Source organism: Bombina bombina, chromosome 7, assembly GCF_027579735.1.
Source record: "Bombina bombina isolate aBomBom1 chromosome 7, aBomBom1.pri, whole genome shotgun sequence".
Lineage (NCBI taxonomy): Eukaryota > Metazoa > Chordata > Amphibia > Anura > Bombinatoridae > Bombina > Bombina bombina.
In genome coordinates this window covers 324,174,196-324,190,453 of record NC_069505.1, presented here as the reverse complement: position 1 = coordinate 324,190,453, position 16,258 = coordinate 324,174,196, and positions in this window count along the sequence as shown.

Genomic DNA, 16,258 nt, shown 5'->3' with positions numbered 1-16,258 from the left:
TATCTCCTCACCCCTTCCTACCCATATCCCTCTCCTCCTTTTATACAAAGCGGCTCTGGCCCGCTGTTTCCCTTCTCCCGAAATATATATCTTTATAAGTGAAGTTAACTCTTGCTCCCTATAAACACAGACTCAATATCTAAACCTGTATTTACAAAGCGTTACTTCCAGAAAAGAGACCCACTTACCGTATAGACTTGCTTTCATCCTTATTTCCATGTTTCTTATTCACTCTTTCTTTTTTTGTTATATAAAAGTATGCAATATTTGACATTTAATTGTATTATTCAATGACGTTACATTGTACCTCCAATTTTATATCTGTTGGCATACTGTTGTTTAATATGTTGTCTCAATAAAAAAAAAATTAAAAAAAAAAAATTCAAATTTTCTTCTATAATCAAATTGTCTTTGTTCTCATGTTGAAGAGATATGTAGACTGGTAGCGTTAACATTTCTGAAGCACTGCATGACAGGAAATAGTGCTGCCATCTAGTGGTCTTGCTAATGTATAACATTGTTGAAAAACTGCTGCCATATAGTACTACAGACACTCCTGAACTTGCCTTCCTGTTTTTCAACAAAGGATAACAAGAAAAGAAAGAAAATTTGAACAGAAGTCAAATGGAAAGTTGTTTAAACTTGTATGCTCTATCTGAATCACGATAGAAAAACATGGGGGGGGGTTCCCTTTAAAGGGACACTGAACCCAATTCTTTCTTTCGTGATTCAGATAGAGCATGACATTTTAAGCAACTTTCTAATTTACTCCTATTATCAAAATTGTTTCATTCTCTTGGTATCTTTATTTGAAATGCAAGAATGTAAGTTTAGATGCTAGCCCATTTTTGGTAAACAACCTGGGTTGTTCTTGCTGATTGGTGGATAAATTCATCCACCAATAAAAAAGTGCTGTCCAGAGTTCTCAACCAAAGAAAAGCTTAGATGCCTTCTTTTTCAAATAAAAATAGCAAGAGAACGAAGAAAAATTGATAACAGGAATAAATTAGAAAGTTGTTTAAAATTGCATGTTCTATCTGAATCATGAAAGAAAAAAATTGGGTTCAGTGTCCCTTTAAGTTGCCACCCGCCGTCTTTTAACTGCTAGCTCATCTGTTGAAATTGAACATCAAGCTCCATATATAATACTGCAGGTGCAGCTTTTGAGCTTCGGTGTTGCAGGCGCACATGAGTAAGCCGGCAGCCTATAATTAAAGGGATAGTAAACAGCAAAAATGTTATTGTTTAAAAAGATAGATAATCCCTTTTTTTACCATTCCCCAGTTTTGCATAAACAACACTGTTATAGAAATATACTTTTTACCTCTGTAATTACCTTGTATCTAAGCCTCTGCAGACTGCCTCCTTATCTCAGATCTTTTCACAGACTTCTTTTTCAGGCAATTAGTGCAGACTCTTAAATAACTCCAGGGGTGTGAGCACAATGTAATTGTATGGCACACATGAACTAGCACCCTCTAGCTGTGAAAAACTGTCAAATTCATTCAGATAAGAGGTGGCCTTCAAGGACTTAGAAATTAGCATATGAGTATACCTAGGTTTAGTTTTCAACTAAGAATACAAAGAGAACAAAGCAAATTTGATGATAAAAGTAAATTAGAAAGTTGTTTAAAATTACATACCCTATCTGAATCATGGAGGTTCAATTCGGACTTTACTATCCATACTGAACCCACATTTTTTCTGTCACAATTCAAATAGAGCATGCAATTTTAAGCCACTTTCTAATTGACTCCTATTATCACATTTTCTTCATTCTCTTGTTATCTTTATTTGAAAAACAAGAATATAAGTTTAGAAACCGGCCCATTTTTTGGTTCAGAACCTGGGTTGTGCTTGCTGATTGGTGGCTAAATACACCCACCAATAAACAAGCACTGTCCATCGTGCTGATCCAAAATTTGGCTGGCTCCTTAGCTTAGATGCCTTCTTTTTCAAATAAAGATAACAAGAGAACAAAGAAAAAATGATAATAGGAGTAAACTAGAAAGTTGCTTAAAATTGCATACTCTATCTGAATCATGAAAGAAAAAACTTGTGTTTAGTATTCCTTTAAGATTATTTAAAATTTAGTGAACAAGACAGTGAAGCAGGCATGGTCAGTAGAATGTTTAGCTTGATAAGAAGTATTTGCAGCAGAAAAAGTGAATTTCTTATGCCACTTCACATGTGTCATATTAAATAATGTGTGCAGTTCTGGAGAGCATATCTTCAGAGAATATAAATAAACTAGAAGTTGTTTAAAAGGGCTACTATAATGGTATTTTCTGTAATAATTAAGCTCACAAGGAAATAATGTAGGTCTTTTTATGTATAGCTTAGAGGAAATAGAGAAGTGATAAGATACTTGAAATCTTCAAGTATATTAATGGATTTCATAAAACTGAGGATAAAAGCATTGTTTACCAAACAAATAGCAATACTAGAACAAGAAGTCATGATGTCTAGTTGGGAGTAGTAGGTGGTTCAGAAGTAATTTTCAGTTGCACGTATTTTCAGAATGGTGTTTGATTCATAAAATACACTTCCATTATGAATGGTAAGGATTAGTGAATTCAGCAATGAAAGAGACATACTGTAAAATGTGTCCCTTTCAATGTGTTCACAATTTTACCTTCTGGAGTATATTGCATTCTTTACAATTGGATCCTATACTATTATTTTGTTATATGAAATAGCAGCTTTTCTAAAAAAAAAATTCAGTATAGGGGTACTGGCTATGTCAGCAAGAGGCATCAGAAGAAATGAACATCTAAGTGGGAAGTGAAAGTGAGAGAGAAAGAGACAGCCCTTTTGAAAGTGTATTATTGAATCACCTTTAAAGGCACACTGAATTACAAAATGTGTCTCCCTTCTTGTGTTATCAACTACTTGTTATATCATCTGCAAAGTATTTATTGTATGGGAAAATTATCCTTTGTGTTTATTTTTGTATTTAAAATATCTGTTTTTGTTCATTAAAACCATGACCTATTATAGTCAAGAATATGCCCATTTAAATGGGCTAAGCCTGCTGGTAAAGAAGAACTGCTTAAATTATTTCTTTCTGTGTACAAGTGGTCTCATACTTATGTATTGAAATGTTTTCTCTATTTCACACACCCCACTAGGAGATTAATTTATGCTGCTGCCTTATATTTACGTTCCTTTTATACAAAGTATACAGCAGTATTCCTATTTTCAGTATAGGTGATGGGTTGAACAGGCAAAATCAGCTATTTCAAATGTCAAAATATAGTTGAAAGAGCTCTTTGCAAAAGATTTTATAATTCCAGATGGAGGTGTATAATAAAATTGGCCTCTAATGAGCAGGGGGGCGCATTGCACAAGCATTTTAAGGGGAAATGCTTGTGCAATAATAAATTATTATTATTAGGTATTTGTAGAGTGCCAACAGATAATAAATGTGGACAGCGTATGCTGTCCGTTTGCAGCAATGTCAAGACCTTCCCATCTTTCCAAAACGAGAGATGATAAAGAATGCAATGCAGATGTCTAAAGTCAAAAAGAAAGAGATGATGAGGGATGTCTTTTCATGACAAATTGTATGGTTTTATAATGAACAGAGTCATAGAACCAGATTAAACCAGAAGGTTAAATTACCAGATATTTTACATTTAATCTGATTAAAAAGTACAATTTTGTATTTGACTGCTGTTAAAAACACTCCAACTTTGAATAATATAATATTTATGAGGGTAAATACATGTCTGAAATGATGATCTCTGTTAACAGATAGTAAATTATGAAGGCACATCTATGTTAAGTGGCATGCAATCATCAGAAATATGTTTAAGAATCCAATGGAAATGTTTGAAAGAATAATCAGGGAGAAAATAAATATTTTAAAAAATATTGCTAAACTATAGTAGTTTTTAATTCAATTAGCAAGGGAAGAAGATCATGTGAAGATACAAGAAAGTAGACCAGAGCACACTCAAAAGATGTAGGATGCCAAAAAGTCTTTATAAAAACAATGAAGGTGGAAATTCATTTCTTTGTGGTTTTGAACAGTCAATACTTTATATAAAGATATTTGTATTTAATGTGCCCTTTTAATTAATATTTAACTCCAGAAACTGGATTTGAATCCACATTCTACCATGATCTTAATTAGTTTTATGTTAAAATGTTTTTTATTGGAATAACAGCATTAAACATAGTACATGTCTTATATCGTGGGTTACATCAATATTACATCAGGTGATTATACACAACCTTCTCAATAAAAAGCGTTTCCCAATTTTCCGTACTATCATGTTTAGCTACAATGCATAGTTTGTTTTGGGACATGGATATCTGACCTGTTGCAATTCTCATCAAAAACATTCATTACATGTACATGTTTCTTATAACCATCAAACAGTTAACAAATAAACTGATATAACTTGTGGTCACTTCAATTTTAACAATCATTTGTCCATACTAATTCTTATAAATACTTCTTTTCTTTAATTTATTATTCCTACCCTTATCTATGATGAAAGAGATTCCTCCATAGCCATATTACCTTAACAACCAGCTTTGTTTCTTGTTTAGACCTATGTAGGTGACTTTTTTCTTCTTGTTTTTTAATTAGTAGACATTCTTTATCCCCTATACAAAAGTAAATCAACTGGGTTATGGTGGGTGCATTATCCAGTAAAACCAAATTTTGTGGGAAATGTCCACCGTCCCTAGTATTGTTGCTGCTGTTTCATGTAGAGAGCATGTTGTTTTAAATCTTCCTAGTATCTCTTGCCATGTCAGTACCCCCTCCTTCCAATATCTAGCTATACCCACCCTCGTAACCGTACAAAGAATTCTAATAAACGTGTTGATGCGTTTGTTGAGAGTGGGGATCGGGGCATTTAATAATCCCTGGGATATAGTTAGTGATACGTGTTCGTCTAGGAGTGTGCTAAGGTAGTTTGATAATGTGGTCCAAATGTGGGCTACCCCAGGGCATTCCCACCACATATGTAGATAGGTACCTATTGAGTTGCACCCCCTGTAACAGTTTCTGCTCTTGCCTTCCATATAGTGTGAAGTTTTGACCGAGTTAAATACCACCGAAAGATGGTCTTGATACTATTTTCCCTCAAGTCTGCGCTAATTAATCCCTTGCATGAGGAGTGAAACAACTCTTGCCATTCTTGTGTTTCTAGTGTTGTGTTTGAGTCTTTTTCCCACTTAAGCATAACCGGTAACTTTGTATGATCTTTTGAGTTCTGTATAGCAAGATATAGCAGCGAGATAGATTGTTTAGGCCTAGTGGCAGTGCAACATAGGGCACCATGTACTAAGGCGTCAATTTTTTTGCACAGACCGTATCGAAATAACCCGCCGGCATTCGCACCATGCAGATGGCACTTCGCTACATGAATGTACTAAAAACCAAGCCGTAAAATTTCGCGTCTATTGTGTGTCGAAGACAATCGGATTATTGATAACTTTGAAGCTTCGTTCGGCGCGAAAGAGCAAAGTTAAGAAGCAGTCTGCAACCTGATTGGTTTAGTTCTTTACCCACGTGACGATCTAGGTGTCATAATCGTCAGACAAGCGGCAACGTCTGGCTGCTGACATGTATAAGAATGTGCATTTTCCCAGAAATCTTATAATATTGTTTATTTACTTTTCGGTATTCACTTTGACAAGATGGCTTGCTCCGGAGATTCTGCTACTTCTAAGAAGACTCGCAACCCTAACTTCTCGCATCAACAGAATTGTTCCAGGTATTCTGCTATTTCATAGTAAAGTTCCATAATAGCTTCTCTGTCCAAACGGAATCTCTGGATAATCTCTCGATCAGAAATGCTTTCCAAACCCATACGTGGAAGGAAAACTCTAGGGACTCTGATTCTTCTACCTCTCCTTCTTTGCAAGTTGTCAATCGGTGCCTGTATAGCCCTTCTTCCTCGTAATTGAATTAATCGGAAAATAAACATGTGTAAAAGTGTCTCCATCTTCATTCAGTGATCCAAAAACCAATAATGCTACAATAGTAGTCTAGTCCTTTCACTTAAGTACTTCTACCTGGCGTAAGGTTGAGACGCCCTATAGTTTTCTATTGTATTCGCCACCTAAATGGTCGCGAAGCAAATCACGCGAAGTTACAGTGAAAGTTGGAGCGGACGGATTAGTTGTAACATTCATAATTTCCGATTACAGTGAATTTACGTGCGATTGAACATGTAGTAAGTGGAAAAAGGCTTCGGAACGATCAGTTGCGTAAAATTATGATCGCTGATGAAAATAGTGGTTTTTCGACCAGATCGCAGATTGGTACATACGAGAAGCAGATCGTGAGCAAATTTTGACGCGGAAATACAGACGGACAGTCACTTCGAAGCTTAGTACATGGCGCCCATAGGGCGCCATGTACTAAGGCGTCAATTTTTTCGCATAGACCTATCGAAATAACCCGCCGGCATTCGCACCATGCGGATGGCACTTCGTTACATGAATGTACTAAAAACCAAGCCGTAAAATTTTGCGTCTATTGTGTGTCGAAGACAATCGAATTATTGATAACTTTGAAGCTTTGTTCGGCGCGAAAGAGCAAAGTTAAGAAGCAATCTGCGACCTGATTGGTTTAGTTCTTTACCCACGTGACGATCTAGGTGTCATAATCGCCAGACAAGCGGCAACCTCTGGCTGCTGACATGTATAAGAATGTGCATTTTCCCAGAAATCTTAGAATATTGTATATATATATATATAATATATTAATAGCAATCGATGGCTCCAAGTACATTGGGCATTCCGGCCATTCTATAAAAATTAGACTTCACAGATAGCCACTCTTCTGGAGTCGATGGAAGGCACATGTACCTTGGAAAGATGACCATCAAAGCATCAATAACTTTGGTTAGGTGCCTCGAAAAAGCAGACTGGCTGATGCCAATTATAACGCTAGACACAGCTTGGAATGAACCGGTGGCAAAAAAGTGTAAGGCTGCCAACAGTTTTAATAGTCCGGGTATGGCTTGTGTCATTGGTTCAAGGTATTCTGCTATTTCATTGTAAAGTTGCATAATAGCTTCTCTGTCCAAATGGAATCTCTGGATAATCTCTCGATCAGAAATGCTTTCCAAACCCATACGTGGAAGGAAAACTCTAGGGACTCTGATTCTTCTACCTCTCCTTCTTTGCAAGTTGTCAATCGGTGCCTGTATAGCCCTTCTTCCTCGTAATTGAATTAATCGGAAAATAAACATGTGTAAAAGTGTCTCCATCTTCATTCAGTGATCCAAAAACCAATAATGCTACAATAGTAGTCTAGTCCTTTCACTTAAGTACTTCTACCTGGCGTAAGGTTGAGACGCCCTATAATTTTCTATTGTATTCGCCACCTAAATGGTCGCGAAGCAAATCACGCGAAGTTACAGTGAAAGTTGGAGCGGACGGATTAGTTGTAACATTCATCATTTCTGATTACAGCGAATTTACGTGCGATCGAACATGTAGTAAGTTGAAAAAGGCTTGGAAACGATGAGTTGAGTAAAATTACGATCCCTGATGAAAATAGTGGTTTCTCGAGCAGATCGCAGATTGATACATACTAGAAGCAGATCGTGAGCAAATTTTGACGCGGAAATACAGACGGATGGTCACCTCGAAGCTTAGTACATGGCTTAGTCTCTCCAAAATGGTGCTGGGTTTTTTGTGTATATTTGGTATGTATTTATTTAGGGCCGATAGAATCTGCAAGTATAAATACCATTACAGTGGAATGGGCGCCAGTTTTTCTTGTATTTGGTTAAAAGTCATCGGTTTAGTTTTTGTCAGTAAGTCTCCTACCCTGTAAAGGCCTTTGTTCTCCCACTTGTCTAGTTGTTTCCTATACTCAGCTGGGATGAGATATTTAAGTGGCATCTTATAAGAAAATTCTGGTAATAATCCCTTCTTATTTACTAGCGGTTTCCACTGATTAAACTAGAATATTGTAGTAGGGGAGTTATTTTTAATCTGATGTTGTTGTAGTGATTTATCCCATATCAGGTCACCCGCTGAGTCTAGCTCTCCTATCTCTGCCTCTAATTCCTTCCAAATCAAGTTCTCAATTGAGGTTCCTAACAACGCATTTTGGGATAGTCTCGCTGCTTCATAGTAGCTCAATAAGTCTGGCACCCCTATGCCCCCTAGTTGTCTATGTCTGGTTAATGTCATGTATGGTATTCTTGTTTGCTTCCTACCATTTATGAAGCAGATAATTTCTGATTGTAAGGCTTTTAGGTCTTTCTTTGGGATTGGGATGGGTAGTGTGCGAAATAGATAGAGTATCCTTGGTAGCAAATTCATTTTAACAGCGGAAATTTTCCCGTACCATGAGAAATTTAACAACTTCCATTTAGCGATATCCTTACGTATTTTTTTGTACAGGGGAAGGTAGTTTACCCTGTACAAATTTGTATATTGATTTGTCAGTTGGACTCCTAAATATCTAATATGTGACTTAACCCAAGAGAATGAGAAGTTCAATTCTATTAGTTTTTTCGTGTGGGCTGGTAGAGCAATTGCCATTGTTTCACTTTTATCCAAATTAATCTTATAGCCCGACACTGTCGAGAACTTCTGTAGTAGTTCATATAAGTTAGTGAGGGATGTCAGGGGTTTGGTCAGCGTCAGAAGGACATCATCCGCAAAAAGGGTGATCTTGTAATCTGTGTTATTAATTTTAAGCCTAGCTATATCGGGCGATTGCCTGATGTTGGCTGCTAGCGGCTCCATACAAAGAGCAAACAATAATGGGGAGAGTGGGCACCCTTGTCTTGTACCATTCTTAATATGTATAAGGTTGGAATGGTGTCCCATGGCTCTCACCGTGGCGGTGGGGTCTGAGTAAATGTTTTGTAATGCTTCTATAAAGGGGCCTCTGGAACCCATTCTGTCCAAAACCGTGAACATGTATGTCCAATCAATTCTGTCAAACGCCTTCTCCGTGTCCAATGACAGGACCAGAGAAGGCATTTTCTTTTGTTCTAGATGTGCAATGGTGGTCACTATGCGTCTGATATTGTCGGGCGCCTCCCTCCCCGCCACAAACCCTACCTGATCTGGGTGAACCAGTCTCGGTAGAACAGTCTTTAGCCTGTTTGCTAAGATTTTAGTAAAAATCTTTAGGTCTTGGTTTATGAGTGATATGGGCCTATAGCTAGTGCACCACTTTGGGTTCTTCCCTGGTTTAGGGATGATGACTATTCTGGCTCTAAGAAGGTCATGCGGTATTTCATGTCCCTGCATAATGTGGTTTGAAAACCTAACTAGATGTGGGACCAGGGAGGATCTAAATAACTTATAGTATTCTCCAGGCAAGCCATCAGGACCCGAAGCTTTTCCTGGTTTTAACTCCTTGATAGCCTGCTGGACCTCAGTTATTGTAATTTCGTGATTTAGATTATCTCTCTCTAATTCTGACAGTGAGGGTAAGTGTGCATCATCCAGTAGCTTTGTTAATAGAGTTTCCGTATGTGTGGAGTGTGTGACATGGGTTCCCTCATATAAAGTGCTATAGTATTGAGCAAAACAGTCTACAATCTCTTGTGGGTGTGTGGTTGTGGTACCATCTTGTTTCTGGATTTGGAGTATGGTGGCTAGTCTAGTTTTCTCCCGGATTCTATTTGCCATATACCTGTCCGGTTTATTAGCATATATGTAATAATTGGCCTTGAGTCGGAATGCTGCCTTAACTGCTTGGTCATTTAAAATAGCCGCAAGTTTTGTGCCTTTATCATTGAGTTGAGTCAGTGTGCTTGTAGCTTGTGTAAGTTTGTGTTGTCTTTCGAGTATATCTATTTCCTTCTGGAGAGCTAGTCGATGTGTATTTAATTTTTTCTGGAAGATAGATTTTTCTTTTATAAGTAGTCCCCTTAAATAAGTCTTGTGTGCCGCCCATGTGGAGATAGGATTGGTGGTCGACCCTGTGTTAATATTCCAATATTCAGTCATACTGTGTTCAATGGAGTTATATACTGTGGGGTCTTTTAGGCAAACGGGGTCATACGTCCAAGATCTCGTCCTATTCGGAACTCGGATGCTACCCATCTTGAGTTGTACTATGGAATGGTCTGACCATACACAAGAATTAGTTGATGAGGCTGCTAAGATAGGTTGTAGGAACTGGCTTACATACACATAATCTAACTTTGTATATGTTTTATGCGCCGCTGAAAAGAATGTGGTGTCATTTGTCTCTCCATATAATGATCCCCATGAGTCTATCAATTAAACCGAAGTCAGATGTTCTTGTATTGCTTTGACTATTTTGCGTTGTTTATTTAGTTTCTTTGTATATGTCGTAATGGGCTTTCTGGAGTGTAGTGTAAGATCCACGTTAAAATCCCCAGTAAGGATTGTCCTAGTTTGGGACCACCCTGTCAGAAGATGAGTAATTTGTTTAAAGAAGGTGTCCTGTTTGTCATTGGGGGCATATATGTTACAAAAGAGTATATCGGAATCTTGAATCTGACCTTTTACAATTTGGAATCTACCCTCTTTATCTTCAATTGTCTCTTTGTGTGTAAAGGGAAGGGAAGAGTGGATGAGTATAGACACCCCCCTTTTTTTAGAATCAGATGTGGAATGGAAATGATGTGGGAAGTCTCTAGACCAATTCCTCAGTACCTGAGATTTCAAAAAGTGTGTCTCTTGGAGGAAGATCACATTAGCTCGTAATGATTTATATTGTGTGATGACTGTCCTACACTTGATATCTGAATTTAGTCCCCTGACGTTGTGTGAAACTAAATTATTGGTCCAGGAATCCATTTATCTTTAGAAAATAAATGTATCTCGTTGTCAGTGGTACTTTTTTATTTTGTGAAGGTGTTTCTTACCGGCCTGATGAGGTCTCCTTCTCGGATTTCTAGATATCTTAAAGAGAACTGGGTAGACATGATAGAACTGTGACCAAACAAACAAAACAACCTTGTAGCATGAGCAATCCCATACTAAATTAAATAAAGGAAAACAGTTAAAACAACCTAACAAAAAAACAACAATGTGTAAAACATACACAACAATTCTAAGCATCCATTGAATACACATTAGGGTGGATGTGCATTGGAAGGTAATGTTTTATAGCTAAGGAAGAAAAAAGTGTGACTAGAGGTAGATAATAAGAGTCTCTACAATAAGTTCATCTCACAATGTCATGGGTAACTTTGATAAGATATAGTTTATCTATACAGACAGGTATACTCATCTGTGTGGTGTCTTTATCAATGAGAGTCCGATCAGGCAAAGACCATCTTGCCTCGGTCAGACCTCCGTGATCTGCTCTGCAGGCAATGGTCCCAATATGACCTTACAGTCTCAGTGGTACTTCAGGTTTTCTGTCTTTTCTTTGCTACCTTAGTCCATCTCTCTGCCTTGGACCTGGTTTGCTGTGGTGGCCGTTGTGGTTTGTTGCGGTCATCAGCTGAAGGCGGTACTTCTGGGCAGTCCATTTTCAAGAGTTTGCATATTTCTGGAATCTCCGCTGGATCTTTCAGTGACACTGATTTTCCTTCATGTTGGATGTTGAGAGAGAATGGGAATCCCCATCTATAGGGTGTTTGGTTTTTCCTTAGAAGTTGTGTGAGAGGGCACAGTGTGCTGCGTCTCTGTAGTGTTCTCAGGCATAAATCTTGATAGAACTGGACCACCAAGCCTTTAAATTTAAAAGTAGGGTGTTTTCTTGCTGCTGTCAGTATCTCTTCTTTTTCTCGAAACCTCAGCATCTTTATTATTACATCTCTTGGTGGGTCTCCCTTTTTTGGTTGCGCCCTTAAGGCTCTATGTGCTCTTTCCATCTCAAATTTCCCTTCATCCTTGTTATTAGTGAGAGATTGGAAAAGTTGTAGAAGGAATTCAGGCAGTTCCAGAGGCATGATTGATTCAGGGACCCCCTTTAATCTTAAATTACACTGGCGGCTTCTGTTTTCTAAGTCCTCCATTTTGTCATAAATTTCCTCTATATCTTGTTGTTGGGAAGACATATGCTGTCATGTGACGTGACGTCATCATTCACGGATCACACGCTTCATAGTCTCTAACGGACCCAAACATAAGCTGCTGGTTTGTTGTTATTCATCACAGATCTGTTTTATTACTCTTTTTTCATTTTCATTAAGTGCCCATAAGATTGGACCGCCTCAGCACATTTATAGCAAAATCAAGTCTTTTTGTGTATTGTTGTTTTTAACTTAGCAACCGCTATTTTAAAAGGTTATAAATTTCATATAGGTTAACATTCTATCTCTTTGATGCCGGCATCTTAGATTCATATGAGTCTTCTGAATTATATTTTATCTTGTTATATGTTTAATTTGTATACTTTGTTGATATATATTTATTTTATTTTATATTAAATTGACATTTTTTCGTCACCATTGGTACCTTTTTTCAACACACATATATTCAACATCTTGATTAATTTCGTTATAAATTTATAATATTATTACATTTCACCATTTTAGGATTGCTCCTCCCAGAGTGCTTATCCCACTCCTTCCCACTTTCCAGATATGTTAGCACCTTGCTCCATAAGGATTAAGCCTTTACAATGCTCCTGTTGAACAACCATACTGGCGCACAGTAAGAGAACGGTAGTTCAACTTCATACAAACCCACAATTCCCCAGTTAGGGGCCATCAATCCCACAGTCAACCCGACATAGCAGCAAGCTATCCTAATACCGGATACATCGACTTCTATCTGATACCTACTAGAGGGGCAATACCCACAGCCTAAACATGATGACTCCTAGTGAACGTACTTATATGGATTTGAAGGTATGTTTAAAGATACTTGCCAAAGAGGTGGAGACTTATTTTACCCCTGTAAGCAACTCTCATGGGGCCATGGATTCAGCGTTTTTAAGCCAGCAGGTTCAGGAGTTAGTGTCACCTCCCCAGACGGGCAGACCTGAGCCTCTAAAGACTGAACCTTCCTACTCTCATAGCAATGTCTACACGGTCTCTTCTAACCTGCCTGTTGAGACCCGTGACATACACCCGCTCTGGGTTCCTGCTCACTTCACAGATCTAACCGGAGCTAAGTCCCCTCATATTTACAGCCTCCGGCGATACCCGGAACATACCCGACCACTAAGACGCCTCAGAGGACTCGGACACTTACAGGGCCAATATCGAGTTGGAAAATTGCTTGACCGGGAAGGAGACGATCAGGCTCACTCACCAACAGTAGCACTAATCATCTTTTCTGCAGCCTTCAGCCTCAGCATTAGACCGACAGGACAATCCTTTCATAGAAAGCTTGCACTTCCTTTCTTTACGCTGAGAACAGGCGTTGGCTAGCAAGCTCGCAAACTGACTATCTCCACAGATTCCTGTGTCTGTGCATTATCGTTATATACAAGGCTCCTTTTATTCCTATCACACCTTAGTTCCTTAGTTCCTATGCCAAATGTTACCCTCCACATGTTTGATTGCTACATTTTAGGGTATTACAAGTCTAAGTTTGGCGAATATACATAATCTTAACTAAGTGACAATAACTGCCAGAATATGTGTTATACCCTCAACACTTCCATCCTTATCCTGGTTCATATCTCTTAACATGTGAATATTTTGTTGTCTATCATTTTGTAACCCTTATGTTTTAATAGTATGAGGTAGATTATACTAGCAGGTATATCAATATGTCCCTTGCTTGGGTAGAATGTAAGTTACCTGATCATTACTATATATTGTTTATTAGTTCTAAAGCTTATGCACATTGAGGCACTATTAACTGAGGGCTATTTACACACCGTTAAAAATAAGTCTCATAGTCAGTCTCACCATATCCACACATAAGGTTCCAGAGGGGCAATGGAGGGCTTTATATCCCGAAGCGCCCGTAAACATAGCCTTAAATGTGAGAATTGTAGAGTCTGTGAGCCCCACCTCCCTCTATATTGTACCTCTCCATAACTCAGGTTAACCTACAATGCTATATCTATGCAGCCCCTCCTCCTATAGTTACTTTATTATGATGCCCCTGTTGGTACAGCTCTCCCCCCCCCCCTTCTCTTCACCCTTTCTCTCTTTTATTTATCCTTTCTTCTTCTTTCCCCTATACACTGAGCGGCTCTTGCCCGCTGCATTTTCTCTCTCTTCTTTACATAGTATGGCCTAGATGTAGCCAGTACGGTATCTAACTCCCCACTTCTAGTTAATATTGATATAGAAAGTTACTGAGTACCCTTCTCATAGGTGTGGGGATCATCCTCTGCTTACTATAAAATAAAATGAAGTTCCACTTTATATAGCCCCAGCATTGCAGTCCTATCTAACCAGGACATGATGTATCGTCTCCTAGTTGTATATTAAGATTTTATGTTCTCGTTTCTACCCATAAAGTGCAGCTCTTCTTACTATATTCATTAGTCCTTTCGTTCATATCTATGTATTCTTCAATAATAGAACATGGACTTAGTATGTGATGCCACAACATTTTACATGTCTTGATAGGATATCCTTCAAAACATGAGAGTAATGTATATCGTGTCTTGTTGTACCTGATCTTAATGGGCGAATCCTGTATGTTATGTTACCTTGAAACTTCAATAAAAATTGTTTAAAAAAAAAATTTGTATTCTCTGTCTGAATCATGAAATACAATTTTGGGTTTAATGTCCCTTTAAGGCTAGATTACAGATAGAGTGCTCAACTCTGGATTACAAGTGGTGCAGTGTTTAAATTACCACAAATTCCTTTGCAACAAACTTGCGGTTATTTATGCTCCCCATATTCTCTATGGGCGGCATTGAGCCTCAATGTGCGCTCATATTACAAGTTGCGATCGCTCTAATCCAATTGCATTTTACGCTTAAACTCAAAGCGCTCATAAAAAGTTTGGGCTTTAAAAAATTTGCAGTTAGGAGGTATTTTGCGATGGGGGTATTGGTGGTTAGGGTTAATAGTGTAGTGGGGTATTTTGCGATGGGGTATTGTTAGTTTAAGGGTTAATAGTGTAGCGGGGTTATTTGTGATGGGCAATGTGGTGGTTTATGGGTTAATAGTGTAGCAGAGTGATTTGTGGTGGGGGTTGTGGCCGTTTAGGGGTTAATAGTGTAGTTGGGGGATTTGCGGTGGAGGTTGTGGCAGTTTAGGGATTATTAGAGTAGGAGAATTATTGTGATGTGGGTTATCGCACAATTATGGGTGTTATGTTAATTTTTTTCTCAGTTTTAATGCTCCATTGAAGTCCCATGGAGGTAATACATTAATGCGATAATAATAGGAGCGCAACCCGATGTGCGCATAAAGGCCTCTATTTATCAAGCCATCAACCGCAAATACGCTGGAATTCCGCAGCGTAATTGTGGAGAACCTGAATCCCCTTAGTTATCAAAGCCTACAAACCGGCAAAAGTAAAATTTTGTGACGTAACATACGATCCACCGGTCTCAATCTGACACAGATCGATGCTTACGTCACTACAGATGTTCTGAATGCAAATTCGGCACTATCTGACTACTTTTCCTAGTTAACAAATATCTACCAGGTACGGTCGCCACTATTCCGGACCAGCGTACCTGGTTTTCAATCCGCTGCCCTGGAGGCGGCGGATGCCATAGGAGTCAATGACAGTCTGAAAGAAGCAAAAGCTTATGTTCACTGCTGCCCGATATCCCATTGATTCCTATGGGAGAATAAAGTTATGTTTACACCTAACACCCTAACATGTACCCAGGTCCCCGAGTCTACACACCACTAATCTGCCTCCCCCTACACCGCGCCACCTACATTATACTTATTAACCCCTAATCTGCTACCCCCTACACCGCCGCCACCTACATTATAATTATTAACCCCTAATCTGCCACCCCATACACCGCCGCCTCCTACATTATACTTATTAACCCCTAGTCCCTACATTATACTTATTAACCCCTAATCTGCCGCCCCCAATGTCGCCGCCACTATATTAAATTGATTAACCCCTAAACCTAAGTCTAACCCTAACACCCCTAACTTAAATATAATTTAAATAAATGTAAAGAAAATTCCTATCATTACCTAAATTATTCCTATTTAAAACTAAATACTTACCTATAAACCCTAAGATAGCTACAATATAACTAATAGTTACATTGTAGCTATCTTAGGGTTTATTTTTATTTTACAGGCAAGTTTGTATTTATTTTAACTAGGTAGAATAGTTATTAAATAGTTATTAACTATTTAATAACTACCTAGCTAAAATAAATACAAAAGTTCCTGTAAAATAAAACCTAACCTAAGTTACACTAACACCTAACACTACA